Source organism: Salvelinus fontinalis, unplaced genomic scaffold (genome assembly GCF_029448725.1).
Source record: "Salvelinus fontinalis isolate EN_2023a unplaced genomic scaffold, ASM2944872v1 scaffold_0645, whole genome shotgun sequence".
Taxonomy (NCBI): domain Eukaryota; kingdom Metazoa; phylum Chordata; class Actinopteri; order Salmoniformes; family Salmonidae; genus Salvelinus; species Salvelinus fontinalis.
This window is the reverse complement of record NW_026600854.1, coordinates 52,339-60,000: the sequence shown is the minus strand read 5'-3', so window position 1 is coordinate 60,000 and position 7,662 is coordinate 52,339. Positions and strand designations below refer to the sequence as shown.

At 48.7% G+C, this 7,662-nt stretch overlaps 1 protein-coding gene across 4 annotated transcripts in view; it reads right to left on the bottom strand.

The window, feature by feature from the left end:
- The window catches only part of LOC129846904 (cAMP-dependent protein kinase type I-beta regulatory subunit-like), a 56,232-nt gene that overhangs the window by 4,247 nt on the left and 44,323 nt on the right, over positions 1-7,662 (bottom strand). The gene's annotated exons all lie outside the window — the stretch shown is intronic.

The following is a 7,662-nucleotide window of genomic DNA, read 5'->3' as shown; positions in this document are numbered from 1 at the left end:
GGGGGTACTAGAGTCTTTATGGATAGAGGTGTAGAGATGGGTTTACTAGTCTTCATGGATCGAGGGGTGGAGAGAGGGTGTACTAGAGTCTTTATGGATAGAGGAGTAGAGAGGGGGTACTAGAGTCTTTATGGATAGAGGTGTAGAGAGAGGGGTTACTAGTCTTTATGGATCGAGGGGTGGAGAGAGGGTTACTAGAGTCTTTATGGATCGAGGGGTAGAGAGAGGGTACTCAAGTCTTTATGGATAGAGGTGTAGAGAGAGGGTCACTAGAGTCTTCATGGATCGAGGGGTAGAGAGAGGGTACTAGAGCCTTTAGGGCTGGGAGTAGTGAGAGTTGGGGGGGATAGTGCTTACAGACAGGGCTTACTAGCCACTTTAAAGCTGAGAGGGTATAGACACAGAGAGGGTTTACTGTCTGTCGAGCCTCTTTACGAATGGCAGCGGATGGGAACAGAGAAAGGGTCGAACCTCTTTAAGGCTGAAAGTAGATAGACAAAGAGTATCTGCAGTCTAGCCTTTTAGTCTACAAATGGGAGAGGAAGGGTAGAAACGGTATCTAGTCTGTTGAAGGGAGTGGGAGAGGAAGGGTAGAAACGGTATCTAGTCTGTTGAAGGGAGTGGGAGAGGAAGTGTAGAAACGGTATCTAGTCTGTTGAGGAGGGTAGAAACGGTATCTAGTCTGTTGAAGGGAGTGGGAGAGGAAGGGTAGAAACGGTATCTAGTCTGTTGAAGGGAGTGGGAGAGGAAGGGTAGAAACAGTATCTAGTCTGTTGAAGGGAGTGGGAGAGGAAGGGTAGAAACGGTATCTAGTCTGTTGAAGGGAGTGGGAGAGGAAGGGTAGAAACAGTATCTAGTCTGTTGAAGGGAGTGGGAGAGGAAGGGTAGAAACGGTATCTAGTCTGTTGAAGGGAGCGGGAGAGGAAGGGTAGAAACGGTATCTAGTCTGTTGAAGGGAGCGGGAGAGGAAGGGTAGAAACGGTATCTAGTCTGTTGAAGGGAGTGGGAGTGGAAGTGTAGAAACAGTATCTAGTCTGTTGAAGGGAGCGGGAGAGGAAGGGTAGAAACGGTATCTAGTCTGTTGAAGGGAGTGGGAGTGGAAGTGTAGAAACAGTATCTAGTCTGTTGAAGGGAGTGGGAGTGGAAGTGTAGAAACGGTATCTAGTCTGTTGAAGGGAGTGGGAGAGGAAGGGTAGAAACGGTATCTAGTCTGTTGAAGGGAGTGGGAGAGGAAGGGTAGAAACGGTATCTAGTCTGTTGAAGGGAGTGGGAGAGGAAGGGTAGAAACGGTATCTAGTCTGTTGAAGGGAGTGGGAGAGGAAGGGTAGAAACGGTATCTAGTCTGTTGAAGGGAGTGGGAGAGGAAGGGTAGAAACGGTATCTAGTCTGTTGAAGGGAGTGGGAGAGGAAGGGTAGAAACGGTATCTAGTCTGTTGAAGGGAGTGGGAGAGGAAGGGTAGAAACGGTATCTAGTCTGTTGAAGGGAGTGGGAGAGGAAGGGTAGAAACGGTATCTAGTCTGTTGAAGGGAGTGGGAGAGGAAGGGGATGGCAGAGAGCTGGAAGCTGAGACCCAGATTACACAGAGATCCTCCTGACGCCACTCAGCCAAAACCAAGTTCCCACAGTGCCAAGCCCAGACACAAACACACACACACACAAACATAAAGACAGACGAGCAAACACACGCACGCACGCACGCACGCACGCACGCACGCACGCACGCACGCACGCACGCACGCACGCACACACACACACACACACACACACACACACACACACACACACACACACACACACACACAAACACACAAACATAAAGACAGATGAGCAAAAACACACACACACACACATATACACACACACACACACGCTGAGCAATGTGAACGTATGAGAGAGGGATTCATTTAATATGCTTAGTTGCTCGTCTGGGAAATGTGAATGAAACATCAACTAAGATATTAAACCACTTTATCTTCTGACTGAGGGTTATTTCAGTCCATTGCCGTATGTAGAGCCTGTGTTGTTATCAGTCTGGCACCATGTCATCCAGGACTGTCTCGATACCAGACCTGGGGTTAAATACTATTTGATATCTTTCAAATGCTTCGAGCGTTTGCTTAGCCTGTGTCAGGTACGTGGGGTTTGTAATTTTTAGACTTTTCTATTGGATTCATGGCAACAGGCAAGCTCAAACAAGCATAGATATAGTATTTGAAATGATTTGACATAGTTTTTGTAACCCAGGTCTGCTAGCTACATGTCATTACCGCTGGGAAAGGCAACAGCTGTTTACTGAAGAACCCAGCCTTCAATCAATTTGTTAAACCCCTCATTTCATTCAAATCTGCTTCCATAACTCTGAATTATGTGTGACACTTGTCCGTCACGCTTGTAGCTCAAGCTAAACAAAGGCATGTTTGTTATCGTCTGATGGGAATTTTAAGGACAACCTCGAAATGACAGATTTGTGTGTGTGTGCGTGTCTATCTCCCTGATTGTGTGTGTGTGTGTGTGTGTGTGTGTGTGTGTGTGTGTGTGTGTGTGTGTGTGTGTGTGTGTGTGTGTGTGTGTGTGTGTGTGTGTGTGTGTGTCTGTGTGTGTGTGTCTGTGTGTGTGTGTCTGTGTGTGTGTATCCCTGAAATAGCGTGAATCACTGACCTAAACATTTGCTAGTTTATTGGTTTATCATCCATGATTGGAGCCTGGCAGATACCTGCTGCTAAGACTGACAGATACCTGCTGCTAAGACTGACAGATACCTGCTGCTAAGACTGACATATACATGCTGCTAAGACTGACAGATACCTGCTGCTAAGACTGACAGATACCTGTTGCTAAGACTGATAGATACCCGCTGCTAAGACTGGCAGATACCTGCTGCTAAGACTGGCAGATACCTGCTGCTAAGACTGGCAGATACCTGCTGCTAAGACTGACAGATACCTGCTGCTAAGACTGACAGATACCTGCTGCTAAGACTGTCAGATACCTGCTGCTAAGACTGGCAGATACCTGCTGCTAAGACTGGCAGATACCTGCTGCTAAGACTGACAGATACCTGCTGCTAAGACTGATAGATACCTGCTGCTAAGACTGATAGATACCCGCTGCTAAGACTGGCAGATACCTGCTGCTAAGACTGGCAGATACCTGCTGCTAAGACTGATAGATACCCGCTGCTAAGACTGATAGATACCCGCTGCTAAGACTGATAGATACCCGCTGCTAAGACTGGCAGATACCCGCTGCTAAGACTGGCAGATACCCGCTGCTAAGACTGACAGATACCTGCTGCTAAGACTGATAGATACCTGCTGCTAAGACTGATAGATACCTGCTGCTAAGACTGATAGATACCCGCTGCTAAGACTGGCAGATACCTGCTGCTAAGACTGACAGATACCTGCTGCTAAGACTGATATATACCTGCTGCTAAGACTGATAGATACCCGCTGCTAAGACTGATAGATACCTGCTGCTAAGACTGATAGATACCCGCTGCTAAGACTGGCAGATACCTGCTGCTAAGACTGACAGATACCTGCTGCTAAGACTGGCAGATACCTGCTGCTATTGCTGCTAAGACTGACAGATACCTGCAGCTAAGACTGACAGATACCTGCAGCTAAGACTGACAGATACCTGCTGCTAAGACTGACAGATACCTGCCGCTAAGACTGACAGATACCTGCTGCTATTGCTGCTAAGACTGACAGATACCTGCTGCTAAGACTGACAGATACCTGCTGCTAAGACTGGCAGATACCTGCTGCTAAGACTGACATATACCTGCTGCTAAGACTGGCAGATACCTGCTGCTAAGACTGGCAGATACCTGCTGCTAAGACTGTCAGATACCTGCTGCTAAGACTGGCAGATACCTGCTGCTAAGACTGATAGATACCCGCTGCTAAGACTGGCAGATACCTACTGCTAAGACTGACAAATACCTGCTGCTAAGACTGGCAGATACCTGCTGCTAAGACTGATAGATACCTGCTGCTAAGACTGGCAGATACCTGCTGCTAAGACTGATAGATACCCGCTGCTAAGACTGGCAGATACCCACTGCTAAGACTGACAGATACCTGCTGCTAAGACTGGCAGGATACCCACTGCTAAGACTGGCAGGATACCCACTGCTAAGACTGGCAGATACATTACATTTACATTTAAGTCATTTAGCAGACGCTCTTATCCAGAGCGACTTACAAATTGGTGCATTCACCTTATGACATCCAGTGGAACAGCCACTTTACAATAGTGCATCTAAATCTTTTAAGGGGGGGGGGGGGGGGGGGTCAGAAGGATTACTTTATCCTATCCTAGGTATTCCTTAAAGAGGTGGGGTTTCAGGTGTCTCCGGAAGGTGGTGATTGACTCCGCTGTCCTGGCGTCGTGAGGGAGTTTGTTCCACCATTGGGGTGCCAGAGCAGCGAACAGTTTTGACTGGGCTGAGCGGGAACTGTACTTCCTCAGTGGTAGGGAGGCGAGCAGGCCAGAGGTGGATGAACGCAGTGCCCTTGTTTGGGTGTAGGGCCTGATCAGAGCCTGAAGGTACTGAGGTGCCGTTCCCCTCACAGCTCCGTAGGCAAGCACCTTGGTCTTGTAGCGGATGCGAGCTTCAACTGGAAGCCAGTGGAGAGAGCGGAGGAGCGGGGTGACGTGAGAGAACTTGGGAAGGTTGAACACCAGACGGGCTGCGGCGTTCTGGATGAGTTGTAGGGGTTTAATGGCACAGGCAGGGAGCCCAGCCAACAGCGAATTGCAGTAATCCAGACGGGAGATGACAAGTGCCTGGATTAGGACCTGCGGCGCTTCCTGTGTGAGGCAGGGTCGTACTCTGCGGATGTTGTAGAACCTACAGGAACGGGCCACCGCCTTGATGTTAGTGCTGCTAAGACAGATAGACATGCCTACATGCTGCTAAGACAGATAGATACCTGCTGCTAAGACTGTCAGATACCTGCCGCTAGGACTGATAGATACCTGCTGCTAAGACTGTCAGATACCTGCTGCTAAGACTGATAGATACCTGCTGCTAAGACTGTCAGATACCTGCTGCTAAGACTGGCAGATACCTGCTGCTAAGATTTGGCAGGGGCCGGAGGGTGGAGACACACACATAAGCCACACTGCAGTGGCCTGAAAATTACAGCGAGCTGACGAGGGGTCTGGCCGAGGGGTCAGGGTAAGGATAGGGGCAGGGTAAGGATAGGGGTAGGGTAAGGATAGGGGCAGGGTAAGGATAGGGGCAGGGTAAGGATAGGGGCAGGGTAAGGATAGGGGTAGGGTAAGGATAGGGGCAGGGTAAGGATAGGGGTAGGGTAAGGATAGGGGCAGGGTAAGGATAGGGGCAGGGTAAGGATAGGGGCAGGGTAAGGATAGGGGCAGGGTAAGGATAAGGGCAGGGTAAGGATAGGGGTAGGGTAAGGATAGGGGCAGGGTAAGGATAGGGGTAGGGTAAGGATAGGGGCAGGGTAAGGATAGGGGTAGGGTAAGGATAGGGGCAGGGTAAGGATAGGGGCAGGGTAAGGATAGGGGTAGGGTAAGGATAGGGGCAGGGTAAGGATAGGGCAGGGTAAGGATAGGGGCAGGGTAAGGATAGGGGTAGGGTAAGGATAGGGGCAGGGTAAGGATAGGGGTAGGGTAAGGATAGGGGCAGGGTAAGGATAGGGCAGGGTAAGGATAGGGGCAGGGTAAGGATAGGGGTAGGGTAAGGATAGGGGCAGGGTAAGGATAGGGCAGGGTAAGGATAGGGGCATGGTAAGGATAGGGACAGGGTAAAGATAGGGGCAGGGTAAGGATAGGGGTAGGGTAAGGATAGGGGCAGGGTAAGGATAGGGGCAGGGTAAGGATAGGGACAGGGTAAAGATAGGGGTAGGGTAAGGATAGGGACAGGGTAAGGATAGGGGCAGGGTAAGGATAGGGGCAGGGTAAGGATAGGGGCAGGGTAAGGATAGGGCAGGGTAAGGATAGGGGTAGGGTAAGGATAGGGGCAGGGTAAGGATAGGGGCAGGGTAAGGATAGGGGTAGGGTAAGGATAGGGGCAGGGTAAGGATAGGGGCAGGGTAAGGATAGGGGCAGGGTAAGGATAGGGGTAGGGTAAGGATAGGGGCAGGGTAAGGATAGGGCAGGGTAAGGATAGGGGCATGGTAAGGATAGGGACAGGGTAAAGATAGGGGCAGGGTAAGGATAGGGGTAGGGTAAGGATAGGGGCAGGGTAAGTATAGGGGCAGGGTAAGGATAGGGACAGGGTAAAGATAGGGGTAGGGTAAGGATAGGGACAGGGTAAGGATAGGGGCAGGGTAAGGATAGGGGCAGGGTAAGGATAGGGCAGGGTAAGGATAGGGGTAGGGTAAGGATAGGGGCAGGGTAAGGATAGGGGCAGGGTAAGGATAGGGGTAGGGTAAGGATAGGGGCATGGTAAGGATAGGGGCAGGGTAAGGATAGGGGCAGGGTAAGGATAGCGGCAGGGTAAGGATAGGGGCAGGGTAAGGATAGGGGTAGGGTAAGGATAGGGGCAGGGTAAGGATAGCGGCAGGGTAAGGATAGGGGCAGGGTAAGGATAGCGGCAGGGTAAGGATAGGGGCAGGGTAAGGATAGGGGCAGGGTAAGGATAGGGGCAGGGGGATTCAAAAATGAATTGGTAGCACTGGTGCTCCTAACTTCTAAAAGGTTGGAGGACAACATAACATTCAGGCACCAACACCAGAATATATTATTTGATCAATATAGTCACTATTGGGCCTGTATGTATTTTAGCTACTTCTGTTGTGCTCTAGAAACTCATATGCAACCCTGTAAATATATGTGTTTAATATAAAAAGCTGAAAATGTTATACAAATATCTGTCATTAAAATTACAAAGTAATTTTCTGCATTGTGTAAAAGCACTATTTTCCTTTTGAGATGACATAACTGCTAAATGACTCAAATGTAAATGTAATTGTATTGAAAATTGTATAATGTCTCTTTAAGAACATTGTTTGATGACATGCCAGAGATCTGTCATTCATTCATCACTCTGATCATTGATCTCCTGAAGAAGTTCTCCCTTCACCTTTAGATATGTGTCCCAACATGTTTGGATAAAGCCTACTGGCAAACTTACCAGGTTGTTAGCTAGCTATGCTACAACGGTAGAGCGAAGCCTCATAATTACAACAATTATTATCTGGGTCATTTGTTTCTAGGCGCAGCGGTGCTCCCAAATTAAAATTCCAGGTCGCACAGCAAAATATTTAGGAGCATATGCAACCAAAACGTTCCCATTTTAGAGCCCTGAGTGCAAGAGCCATCCACTACCATCTGGTTGGATTTGGTTGAGATTGTGTGAGTTAAGAGAGTTCTGTTAAGTCAACTTAATTAGTTGTTTTGAGAAGGGTTCTTTACTTCCGTGTAAAGAACCCTTTGTGTTCAGTCTCTGTGGTCTATCTTTGGTCAGACATATGGTCTGTCTGTGTGCTCAGTCTCTGTGGTCTATCTTTGGTCAGACATATGGTCTGTCTGTGTGTTCAGTCTCTGTGGTCTATCTTTGGTCAGACATATCGCAATATTTTGGGGAGATGATATTATATCGATACTTTGATCACAAAAAAAGTATATATATTAAAAATGTTATGCTAGGTAACCTTTGCTAGCGCTAGTCGGCTGTACCT